Here is a 14,144-nt window from a genome sequence, read left to right as displayed (position 1 = left end):
ATACTGAACCCTCAGTCCTCGTCCTCAATCCACAGCCCTCAATCCTCAATCCTCAACCTTCAATCATAAATATTCAATCTTCAGTCCTCAATCCTCAATACTCAATCCTCAATCCTCAATCCTCAATGTTCAGTCAGCAATACCCAATCCTCAATCTTCAATCCTCAATCCTCAATCCTCAATCCTCAATCCTCAATTCTCAATCCTCAATCCTCAGTCCTCAGTCCTCAAACCTCAATCCTCAACCCTCAGCCCTCATAGTCAATCCACAATACTCAATCCTCAATCCTCAATCTTCAATCCTCAATACTCAACCTTCAATCCTCAATCCTCAATTCTCAATCCTCAATACTGAATCCTCAATCGTCAATACTCAATCCCCAATCCTCAATGTTCAATACTCAATCCTCAATCCTCAATCCAAAATCCTCAATCTTCAAACCTCAATACTCAATCTTCAATCCTCCATCCTCAATCCTCAATCCTCAATCCTCAATCCTCAGTCCTCAATCTTCAATCCCCAATCCTCAGTCCTCAATCCTCAATCCTCATTCTTCAATCCTCAATACCCAATCCTCAATCTTCAATCCTCAATCCTCAATCCTCAATTCTCAATCCTCAATCCTCAGTCCTCAGTCCTCAAACCTCAATCCTCAACCCTCAGCCCTCATCGTCAATCCTCAATCCTCAATCCTCAATCCTCAATCTTCAATCCTGAATACACAATCTTCAACCCTCAATCCTCAATTCTCAATCCTCAACACTCAATCCTTAACCCTCAATCCTCAATCCTCAATCTTCAATCCTCAATACTCAATCATCAATCCTCAATCATCAATCCTCAGTCCTCAATCCTCAATCCTCAATACTCAATCCTCAATCCTCAGTCCTCAGTCTTCAATCCTCAATACCCAATCCTCAATCCTCAATCCTCAATCCTCAATCCTCAATCCTCAATCCACAATCCTCAGTCCTCAAACTTCAATCCTGGATCCTCAATCCTGAATCCTCAATCTTCAGACCTCAGTCCTCAACAATCAGTTGTAAATTCTCAATCCTCAATAGAATATCATCAATTCACAGTTTTCAATACTCAATACTCAATCTGCAATCTTTAAATCTCTATCCACAAACACCAATTCTCATCACTCAACCCTCAATACTCAGTCCCCAGTCCTCAACCTTCAATCCTCAACCCTCAATACTCAATCTTCAATACTCAATCCTCAATCCTCAATCCTCAATCCTCAATCTTCAATCCTCAATACTCAGTCCTCAATCCTCTATCCTCATTCTTCAATCCTCAATATCCAATCCTCAATCTTCAATCCTCAATCCGCAATCCTCAATTCTCAATCCTCAATCCTCAATCCTCAGCCCTCAAACATCAATCCCCAACCCTCAGCCCTCATCGTCAATCCTCAATCCTCAATCCTCAATCCTCAATCCTCAATCTTCAATCCTGAATACACAATCTTCAACCCTCAATCCTCAATTCTCAATCCTCAATACTCAATCCTCAATCCTCAATCCTCAATCCTCAATCTTCAATCCTCAATACTCAATCTTCAATCCTCAATCCTCAATCCTCAATCCTCAATCCTCAATCTTCAATCCTCAATCCTCAATCCTCAATCCTCAATCCTCAGTCTTCAATCCTCAATACCCAATCCTCAATCCTCAATCCTCAATCCTCAATCCTCAATGTTCAATACGCAATACCCAATCCTCAATCTTCAATCCCCAATCCTCAATCCTCAATCCTCAATCCTCAATCCTCAATCCTCAATCCTCAATCCTCAGTCCTCAAACCTCAATCCTGGATCCTCAATCCTGAATCCTCAATCTTCAGACCTCAGTCCTCAACAATCAGTTGTAAATTCTCAATGCTCAATAGAGTATCATCAATTCACAGTTTTCAATACTCAATACTCAATCTGCAATCTTTAAATCTCTATCCACAAACACCAATTCTCATCACTCAACACTCAATACTCAGTCCCCAGTCCTCAATCTTCAATCCTCAATCCTCAATCCTCAACCCTCAATCCCCTACATTCAATCCTCAATACTCAATCATCAATACTCAATCCTCAATCCTCAATCCTCAATCCTCAATCTTCAATCCTCAATCCTCAATCTTCAATCCTGTATACACAATCTTCAACCCTCAATCCTCAATTCTCAATCCTCAAAACTCAATCCTCAGTCCTCAGTCCTCAAACCTCAATCCTCAACCCTCAGCCCTCATAGTCAATCCACAATACTCAATCCTCAATCCTCAATCTTCAATCCTCAATACTCAACCTTCAATCCTCAATCCTCAATTCTCAATCCTCAATACTGAATCCTCAATCGTCAATCCTCAATCCCCAATCCTCAATGTTCAATACTCAATCCTCAATCCTCAATCCAAAATCCTCAATCTTCAAACCTCAATACTCAATCTTCAATCCTCCATCCTCAATCCTCAATCCTCAATCCTCATTCCTCAGTCCTCAATCTTCAATCCCCAATCCTCAGTCCTCAATCCTCAATCGTCATTCTTCAATCCTCAATACCCAATCCTCAATCTTCAATCCTCAATCCTCAATCTTCAATCCTCAATCCTCAATCCTCAATCCTCAATCCTCAGTCTTCGATCCTCAATACCCAATCCTCAATCTTCAATCCTCAATCCTCAATCCTCAATTCTCAATCCTCAATCCTCAGTCCTCAATCCTCAATCCTCAGTCCTCAAACCTCAATCCTGGATCCTCAACCCTGAATCCTCGATCTTCAGACCTCAGTCCTCAACAATCAGTTGTAAATTCTCAATCCTCAATAGAGTATCATCAATTCACAGTTTTCAATACTCAATACTCAATCTGCAATCTTTAAGTCTCTATCCACAAACACCAATTCTCATCACTCAACACTCAATACTCAGTCCCCAGTCCTCAATCTTCAATCCTCAATCCTCAATCCTCAACCCTCAATCCCCTACATTCAATCCTCAATACTCAATCTTCAATACTCAATCCTCAATCCTCAATCCTCAATCCTCAATCTTCAATCCTCAATCCTCAATCTTCAATCCTGTATACACAATATTCAACCCTCAATCCTCAATTCTCAATCCTCAAAACTCAATCCTCAATCCTCAATCCTCAATCCTCAATCTTCAACCCTCAATACTCAATCATCAATCCTCAATCATCAATCCTCAGTCCTCAAGCCTCAATCCTCAATCCTCAATCTTCAATCCTCAATACTCAATCATCAATCCTCAATCCTCAATCCTCAATCTTCAATCCTCAATACTCAATCTTCAATCCTCAATCCTCAATCCTCAATCCTCAATCTTCAATCCTCAATCCTCAATCTTCAAACCTCAATACTCAATCTTCAATCCTCAATTCTCAATCCTCAATCCTCAATCCTCAATCCTCAGTCCTCAATCTTCAATCCCCAATTCTCAGTCCTCAATCCTCAATCCCCATTCTTCAATCCTCAATACCCAATCCTCAATCTTCAATCCTAAATCCTCAATCCTCAATTCTCAATCCTCAATCCTCAGTCCTCAGTCCTCAAACCTCAATCCTCAACCCTCAGCCCTCATCGTCAATCCTCAGTCCTCAATCCTCAATCCTCAATCTTCAGTCCTGAATCCACAATCTTCAACCCTCAATCCTCAATTCTCAATCCTCAACACTCAATCCTTAATCCTCAATCCTCAATCCTCAATCTTCAATCCTCAATACTCAATCATCAATCCTCAATCATCAATCCTCAGTCCTCAATCCTCAATCCTCAATCCTCAATCTTCAATCCTCAATACTCAATCATCAATCCTCAATCCTCAATCCTCAATCTTCAATCCTCGATACTCAATCTTCAATCCTCAATCCTCAATCCTCAATCCTCAATCCTCAATCCTCAATCCTCAATCTTCAGACCTCAGTCCTCAACAATCAGTTGTAAATTCTCAATCCTCAATAGAATATCATCAATTCACAGTTTTCAATACTCAATACTCAATCTGCAATCTTTAAATCTCTATCCACAAACACCAATTCTCATCACTCAACCCTCAATACTCAGTCCCCAGTCCCCAATCTTCAATCCTCAATCCTCAATACTCAATCTTCAATACTCAGTCCTCAATCCTCAATCCTCAATCCTCAATTCTCAATCCTCAATACTCAATCCTCAATCCTCAATCCTCATTCCTCAATCTTCAACCCTCAATACTCAATCATCAATCCTCAATCATCAATCCTCAGTCCTCAATCCTCAATCCTCAATCCTCAATCTTCAATCCTCAATACTCAATCATCAATCCTCAATCCTCAATTCTCAATCTTCAATCCTCAATACTCAATCTTCAATCCTCAATCCTCAATCCTCAATCCTCAATCTTCAATCCTCAATCCTCAATCCTCAATCTTCAATCCTCAATCCTCAATCCTCAATTCTCAATCCTCAATCCTCAGTCCTCAGTCCTCAAACCTCAATCCTCAACCCTCAGCCCTCATAGTCAATCCTCAATACTCTATCATCAATCCTCAATCTTCAATCCTCAATACTCAACCTTCAATCCTCAATCCTCAATTCTCAATCCTCAATACTGAATCCTCAATCGTCAATTCTCAATCCCCAATCCTCAATGTTCAATACTCAATCCTCAATCCTCAATCCAAAATCCTCAATCTTCAAACCTCAATACTCAATCTTCAATCCTCAATCCTCAATCCTCAATCCTCAATCCTCAATCCCCAGTCCTCAATCTTCAATCCCCAATCCTCAGTCCTCAATCCTCAATCCCCATTCTTCAATCCTCAATACCCAATCCTCAATCTTCAATCCTCAATCCTCAATCCTCAATTCTCAATCCTCAATCCTCAGTCTTCAGTCCTCAAACCTCAATCCTCAACCCCCAGCCCTCATAGTCAAACCTCAATCCTCAATCCTCAATCCTCAGCCCTCATCGTCAATCCTCAATCCTCAATCCTCAATCCTCAATCTTCAGTCCTGAATACACAATCTTCAACCCTCAATCCTCAATTCTCAATCCTCAACACTCAATCCTTAATCCTCAATCCTCAATCCTCAATCTTCAATCTTCAATACTCAATCATCAATCCTCAATCATCAATCCTCAGTCCTCAATCCTCAATCCTCAATCCTCAATCTTCAATCCTCAATACTCAATCATCAATCCTCAATCCTCAATCCTCAATCTTCAATCCTCGATACTCAATCTTCAATCCTCAATCCTCAATCCTCAATCCTCAATCTTCAATCCTCAATCCTCAATCCTCAATCCTCAATCCTCAGTCTTCGATCCTCAATACCCAATCCTCAATCTTCAATCCTCAATCCTCAATCCTCAATTCTCAATCCTCAATCCTCAGTCCTCAGTCCTCAAACCTCAATCCTCAACCCTCAGCCCTCATAGTCAAACCTCAATCCTCAATCCTCAATCCTCAATCTTCAATCCTCAATACTCAACCTTCAATCCTCTATCCTCAATTCTCAATCCTCAATACTGAATCCTCAATCGTCAATCCTCAATCCACAATCCTCAATCTTCAATACTCAATCCTCAATCCTCAATCCAAAATCCTCAATCTTCAAACCTCAATACTCAATCTTCAATCCTCAATCCTCAATCCTCAATCCACAGACCTCAGACATCAATACTGAACCCTCAGTCCTCGTCCTCAATCAACAGCCCTCAATCCTCAATCCTCAATCTTCAATCATAAATATTCAATCTTCAGTCCTCAATCCTCAAAACTCAATCCTCAATCCTCAATCCTCAATGTTCAGTCAGCAATACCCAATCCTCAATCTTCAATCCTCAATCCTCAATCCTCAACCCTCAATCCTCAATCCTCAATCCTCAATCCTCAGTACTCAAACCTCAATCCTGAATCCTCAATCCTGAATCCTCAATCCTGAATCCTCAATCTTCAGACCTCAGTGCTCAAAAATCAGTTGTCAATTCTCAATCCTCAATAGAATATCATCAATTCACAGCTTTCAATACTCAATACTCAATCTGCTATCTTTAAATCTCTATCCACAAACATCAATTCTCATCACTCTACCCTCAACACTCAGTCCCCAATCCTCAATCTTCAATCCTCAATCCTCAATCCTCAATCCTCAATCCTCAATCTCCAATCCTCAATACTCAATCATCAATCCTCAATCCTCAATCCTCAGTCCTCAATCCTCAAACCTCAATCCTCAACCCTCAGCCCTCATCCTCAATCCTCATTCCTCAATCCTCAATCTTCAATCTTCAATCCTCAATAATCAATCTTCAACCCTCAATCCTCAGTCCTCAAACCTCAATTCTGAATCCTCAATCCTGAATCCTCAATTTTCAGCCCTCAGCCCTCTACAATCAGTTGTAAATTCTCAATCCTCAATAGAATATCATCAATTCACAGTTTTCAATACTCAATACTCAATCTGCAATCTTTAAATCTCTATCCACGAACACCAATTCTCATCACTCAACCCTCAATACTCAGTCCCCAGTCCTCAATCTTCAATCCTCAATCCTCAGTCCTCAACCCTCAATCCCCTACGTTCAATCCTCAATACTCAATCTTCAATACTCAATCCTCAATCCTCAATCCTCAACCCTCAGCCCTCATAGTCAATCCTCAATCCTCAATCCTCAATCCTCAATCTTCAATCCTCAATACTCAACCTTCAACCCTCAATCCTCAATTCTCAATCCTCAATACTGAATCCTCAATCGTCAATCCTCAATCCCCAATCCTCAATGTTCAATACTCAATCCTCAATCCTCAATCCAAAATCCTCAATCTTCAAACCTCAATACTCAATCTTCAATCCTCAATCCTCAATCCTCAATCCTCAATACTCAATCCTCAGTCCTCAATGTTCAATCCTCAATCCTCAGTCCTCAATCCTCAATCTTCATTCTTCAATCCTCAATACCCAATCCTCAATCCTCAGACCTCAGACATCAATACTCAACCCTCAGTCCCCGTCCTCAATCCACAACCCTCAATCCTCAATACTCAATCTTCAATCATCAATATTCAATCTTCAGTCCTCAATCCTCAATCCTCAATCCTCAATCCTCAATCCTCAATGTTCAATACGCAATACCCAATCCTCAATCTTCAATCCCCAATCCTCAATCCTCAATCCTCAATCCTCAATCCTCAATCCTCAATCCTCAGTCCTCAAACTTCAATCCTGGATCCTCAATCGTGAATCCTCAATCTTCAGACCTCAGTCCTCAACAATCAGTTGTAAATTCTCAATCCTCAATAGAATATCATCAATTCACAGTTTTCAATACTCAATACTCAATCTGCAATCTTTAAATCTCTATCCACAAACACCAATTCTCATCACTCAACCCTCAATACTCAGTCCCCAGTCCTCAATCTTCAATCCTCAATCCTCAATCCTCAATCCTCAATCCCCTACCTTCAATCCTCAATACTCAATCTTCAATCATCAATCCTCAATCCTCAATCCTCAATCCTCAATCTTCAATACTCAATCCTCACTCCTCAATCCTCAATCCTCATTCTTCAATCCTCAATACCCAATCCTCAATCTTCAATCCTCAATCCTCAATCCTCGATTCTCAATCCTCAATCCTCAGTCCTCAGTCCTCAAACCTCAATCCTCAACCATCAGCCCTCACCGTCAATCCTCAATCCTCAAACCTCAATCCTCAATCTTCAGCCCTGAGTCCTCAACAATCAGTTGTCAATCCTGAATCCTGAATAGAATATCCTCAATTCACAGTTTTCAATACTCAATACACAATCTGCAACCTTCAAGCCTCTATCCACAAACATCAATTCTCATCACTCAACCCTCAACACTCAGTCCTCAATGTTCAATCCTCAATCCTCAATCCACAATCCTCAATCGTCAATTTTCAATCCTCAATCCACAGTCTTCAATCTTCAATCGTCAATGCTCAATCCTCAATCCTCAATCATCAGTCCTCGACCCTCAATCCTCAACCCTCAAACCTCAATCTTCAATCCTCAATCCTCAATCCTCACTCCTCAAACCTCAATCCTGGATCCTCAATCCTGAATCCTCAATCTTCAGACCTCAGTCCTCAACAATCAGTTGTAAATTCTCAATCCTCAATAGAATATCATCAATTCACAGTTTTCAATACTTAATACTCAATCTGCAATCTTTAAATCTCTATCCACAAACATCAATTCTCATCACTCAGCCCTCAATACTCAGGCCCCAGTCCTCAATCTTCAATCCTCAATCCTCAATCCTCAATCCTCAATCCCCTACCTTCAATCCTCAATACTCAATCTTCAATCCTCAATCCTCAATCCTCAAACCTCAATCTTCAATCCTCAATCCTCAGTCCTCAATCCTCAATCCTCATTCTTCAATCCTCAATACCCAATCCTCAATCTTCAATCCTCAACCCTCAATCCTGAATTCTGAATCCTCAATCCTCAGACCTCAGTCCTCAAACCTCAATCCTCAACCCTCAGCCCTCATCGTCAATCCACAATCCTCAATCCTCAATCCTCAATCTTCAATCCTGAATACACAATCTTCAACCCTCAATCCTCAATCCTCAATTCTCAATCCTCAATACTCAATCCTCAATCCTCAATCCTCAATCCTCAATCCTCAATCTTCAGTCCTCAATACTCAATCATCAATCCTCAATCACCAATCCTCAGTCCTCAATCCTCAATCCTCAATCCTCAATCCTCAACCTTCAATCCTCAATACTCAATCTTCAATCCTCAATCCTCAATCCTCAGTCCTCAAACCTCAATTCTGAATCCTCAATCCTGAATCCTCAGTCTTCAGCCCTCAGTCCTCAACAATCAGGTGACAATCCTCAATACCCAATAGAATATCGTCAATTCACAGCTTTCAACACTCAATACTTAATCTGCATTCATCAAATCTCCATCCACAAACATCAATTCTCATCACTCAACCCTCAACACTCAGTCCTCAATGTTCAATTCTCAATCCTCAATTCTCAATCTTCAATCCATTATACTCAATCTTTAATCCTGAATCCACAATCCTCAATCTTCAATCCTCAATCCCCAATACTCAATCCTCAATCCTCAACCTTCAATCCTCAATACTCAATCTTCAATCCTCAATCCTCAATCCACAATCCTCAATCTTCAATCCTCAATCCTCAATCCTCAATCCTCAATCCTCAGTCTTCAATCCTCAATACCCAATCCTCAATCCTCAATCCTCAATCCTCAATCCTCAATGTTCAATACGCAATACCCAATCCTCAATCTTCAATCCCCAATCCTCAATCCTCAATCCTCAATCCTCAATCCTCAGTCCTCAAACCTCAATCCTGGATCCTCAATCGTGAATCCTCAATCTTCAGACCTCAGTCCTCAACAATCAGTTGTAAATTCTCAATCCTCAATAGAATATCATCAATTCACAGTTTTCAATACTCAATACTCAATCTGCAATCTTTAAATCTCTATCCACAAACACCAATTCTCATCACTCAGCCCTCAATACTCAGGCCCCAGTCCTCAATCTTCAATCCTCAATCCTCAATCCTCAATCCTCAATCCCCTACCTTCAATCCTCAATACTCAATCTTCAATCCTCAATCCTCAATCCTCAAACCTCAATCTTCAATCCTCAATCCTCAATCCTCAATCCTCAATCCTCATTCTTCAATCCTCAATACCCAATCCTCAATCTTCAATCCTCAACCCTCAATCCTGAATTCTGAATCCTCAATCCTCAGACCTCAGTCCTCAAACCTCAATCCTCAACCCTCAGCCCTCATCGTCAATCCACAATCCTCAATCCTCAATCCTCAATCTTCAATCCTGAATACACAATCTTCAACCCTCAATCCTCAATCCTCAATTCTCAATCCTCAATACTCAATCCTCAATCCTCAATCCTCAATCCTCAATCTTCAGTCCTCAATACTCAATCATCAATCCTCAATCACCAATCCTCAGTCCTCAATCCTCAATCCTCAATCCTCAATCCTCAACCTTCAATCCTCAATACTCAATCTTCAATCCTCAATCCTCAATCCTCAGTCCTCAAACCTCAATTCTGAATCCTCAATCCTGAATCCTCAGTCTTCAGCCCTCAGTCCTCAACAATCAGGTGACAATCCTCAATACCCAATAGAATATCGTCAATTCACAGCTTTCAACACTCAATACTTAATCTGCATTCATCAAATCTCCATCCACAAACATCAATTCTCATCACTCAACCCTCAACACTCAGTCCTCAATGTTCAATTCTCAATCCTCAATTCTCAATCTTCAATCCATTATACTCAATCTTTAATCCTGAATCCACAATCCTCAATCTTCAATCCTCAATCCCCAATACTCAATCCTCAATCCTCAACCTTCAATCCTCAATACTCAATCTTCAATCCTCAATCCTCAATCCACAATCCTCAATCTTCAATCCTCAATCCTCAATCCTCAATCCTCAATCCTCAGTCTTCAATCCTCAATACCCAATCCTCAATCCTCAATCCTCAATCCTCAATCCTCAATGTTCAATACGCAATACCCAATCCTCAATCTTCAATCCCCAATCCTCAATCCTCAATCCTCAATCCTCAATCCTCAGTCCTCAAACCTCAATCCTGGATCCTCAATCGTGAATCCTCAATCTTCAGACCTCAGTCCTCAACAATCAGTTGTAAATTCTCAATCCTCAATAGAATATCATCAATTCACAGTTTTCAATACTCAATACTCAATCTGCAATCTTTAAATCTCTATCCACAAACACCAATTCTCATCACTCAACGCTCAATACTCAGTCCCCAGTCCTCAATCTTCAATCCTCAATCCTCAATACTCAATCTTCAATACTCAATCCTCAATCCTCAATCCTCAATCCTCAATCTTCAATCCTCAATCCTCAGTCCTCAATCCTCAATCCTCATTCTTCAATCCTCAATACCCAATCCTCAATCTTCAATCCTCAATCATCAATCCTCAATTCTCAATCATAATCCTCAGTCCTCAGTCCTCAAACCTCAATCCTCAACCCTCAGCCCTTATCGTCAATCCTCAATCCTAAATCCTCAATCCTCAATCTTCAATCCTGAATACACAATCTTCAACCCTCAATCCTCAATTCTCAATCCTCAATACTCAATCCTCAATCCTCAATCCTCAATCCTCAATCTTCAATCCTCAATACTCAATCTTCAATCCTCAATCCTCAATCCTCAATCCTCAATCTTCAATCCTCAACCCTCAATCCTCAATCCTCAATCCTCAGTCTTCAATCCTCAATACCCAATCCTCAATCCTGAATCCTCAATCCTCAATCCTCAATGTTCAATACGCAATACCCAATCCTCAATCTTCAATCCCCAATCCTCAATCCTCAATCCTCAATCCTCAATCCTCAATCCTCAATCCTCAATCCTCAATCCTCAGTCCTCAGTCCTCAAACCTCAATCCTCAACCCTCAGCCCTCATCGTCAGTCCTCAATCCTCAATCCTCAATCCTCAATCTTCAATCCTGAATACACAATCTTCAACCCTCTATCCTCAATTCTCAATCCTCAATACTCAATCCTCAATCCTCAATCCTCAATCCTCAATCTTCAATCCTCAATACTCAATCCTCAATCCTCAATCCTCAATCCTCAATCCTCAATCTTCAATCCTCAACACTCAATCCTCAATCCTCAATCCTCAGTCTTCAATCCTCAATACCCAATCCTCAATCCTGAATCCTCAATCCTCAATACTCAATCATCAATCCTCAATCCTCAATCCTCAATCCTCAAATCTCAGTCCTCAGTCCTCAAACCTCAATCCTCAACCCTCAGCCCTCATAGTCAATCCTCAATACTCTATCCTCAATCCTCAATCTTCAATCCTCAATACTCAACCTTCAATTGTCAATCCTCAATTCTCAATCCTGAATACTGAATCCTCAATCGTCAATCCTCAATCCCCAATCCTCAATGTTCAATACTCAATCCTCAATCCTCAATCCAAAATCCTCAACCTTCAAACCTCAATACTCAATCTTCAATCCTCAATCCTCAATCCTCAATCCTCAATCCTCAATCCTCAGTCCTCAATCTTCAATCCCCAATCCTCAGTCCTCAATCCTCAATCCCCATTCTTCAATCCTCAATACCCAATCCTCAATCTTCAATCCTCAATCCTCAATCCGCAATTCTCAATCCTCAATCCTCAGTCCTCAGTCCTCAAACCTCAATCCTCAACCCTCAGCCCTCATCGTCAATCCTCAATCCTCAATCCTCAATCCTCAATCTTCAATCCTGAATACACAATCTTCAACCCTCAATCCTCAATTCTCAATCCTCAACACTCAATCCTTAATCCTCAATCCTCAATCCTCAACCTTCAATCCTCAATACTCAATCATCAATCCTCAATCATCAATCCTCAGTCCTCAATCCTCAATCCTCAATCCTCAATCCTCAATCCTCAATGTTCAATACGCAATACCCAATCCTCAATCTTCAATCCCCAATCCTCAATCCTCAATCCTCAATCCTCAATCCTCAATCCTCAATCCTCAGTCCTCAAACTTCAATCCTGGATCCTCAATCGTGAATCCTCAATCTTCAGACCTCAGTCCTCAACAATCAGTTGTAAATTCTCAATCCTCAATAGAATATCATCAATTCACAGTTTTCAATACTCAATACTCAATCTGCAATCTTTAAATCTCTATCCACAAACACCAATTCTCATCACTCAACCCTCAATACTCAGTCCCCAGTCCTCAATCTTCAATCCTCAATCCTCAATCCTCAATCCTCAATCCCCTACCTTCAATCCTCAATACTCAATCTTCAATCATCAATCCTCAATCCTCAATCCTCAATCCTCAATCTTCAATACTCAATCCTCACTCCTCAATCCTCAATCCTCATTCTTCAATCCTCAATACCCAATCCTCAATCTTCAATCCTCAATCCTCAATCCTCGATTCTCAATCCTCAATCCTCAGTCCTCAGTCCTCAAACCTCAATCCTCAACCATCAGCCCTCACCGTCAATCCTCAATCCTCAAACCTCAATCCTCAATCTTCAGCCCTGAGTCCTCAACAATCAGTTGTCAATCCTGAATCCTGAATAGAATATCCTCAATTCACAGTTTTCAATACTCAATACACAATCTGCAACCTTCAAGCCTCTATCCACAAACATCAATTCTCATCACTCAACCCTCAACACTCAGTCCTCAATGTTCAATCCTCAATCCTCAATCCACAATCCTCAATCGTCAATTTTCAATCCTCAATCCACAGTCTTCAATCTTCAATCGTCAATGCTCAATCCTCAATCCTCAATCATCAGTCCTCGACCCTCAATCCTCAACCCTCAAACCTCAATCTTCAATCCTCAATCCTCAATCCTCACTCCTCAAACCTCAATCCTGGATCCTCAATCCTGAATCCTCAATCTTCAGACCTCAGTCCTCAACAATCAGTTGTAAATTCTCAATCCTCAATAGAATATCATCAATTCACAGTTTTCAATACTTAATACTCAATCTGCAATCTTTAAATCTCTATCCACAAACATCAATTCTCATCACTCAGCCCTCAATACTCAGGCCCCAGTCCTCAATCTTCAATCCTCAATCCTCAATCCTCAATCCTCAATCCCCTACCTTCAATCCTCAATACTCAATCTTCAATCCTCAATCCTCAATCCTCAAACCTCAATCTTCAATCCTCAATCCTCAGTCCTCAATCCTCAATCCTCATTCTTCAATCCTCAATACCCAATCCTCAATCTTCAATCCTCAACCCTCAATCCTGAATTCTGAATCCTCAATCCTCAGACCTCAGTCCTCAAACCTCAATCCTCAACCCTCAGCCCTCATCGTCAATCCACAATCCTCAATCCTCAATCCTCAATCTTCAATCCTGAATACACAATCTTCAACCCTCAATCCTCAATCCTCAATTCTCAATCCTCAATACTCAATCCTCAATCCTCAATCCTCAATCCTCAATCCTCAATCTTCAGTCCTCAATACTCAATCATCAATCCTCAATCACCAATCCTCAGTCCTCAATCCTCAATCCTCAATCCTCAATCCTCAACCTTCAATCCTCAATACTCA

This window comes from Calliopsis andreniformis, unplaced genomic scaffold, assembly GCF_051401765.1.
Source record: "Calliopsis andreniformis isolate RMS-2024a unplaced genomic scaffold, iyCalAndr_principal scaffold0030, whole genome shotgun sequence".
In the NCBI taxonomy this organism is placed as follows: domain Eukaryota; kingdom Metazoa; phylum Arthropoda; class Insecta; order Hymenoptera; family Andrenidae; genus Calliopsis; species Calliopsis andreniformis.
The sequence above is the reverse complement of the archived record's forward strand: the minus strand, read 5'-3'. Positions refer to the sequence as shown.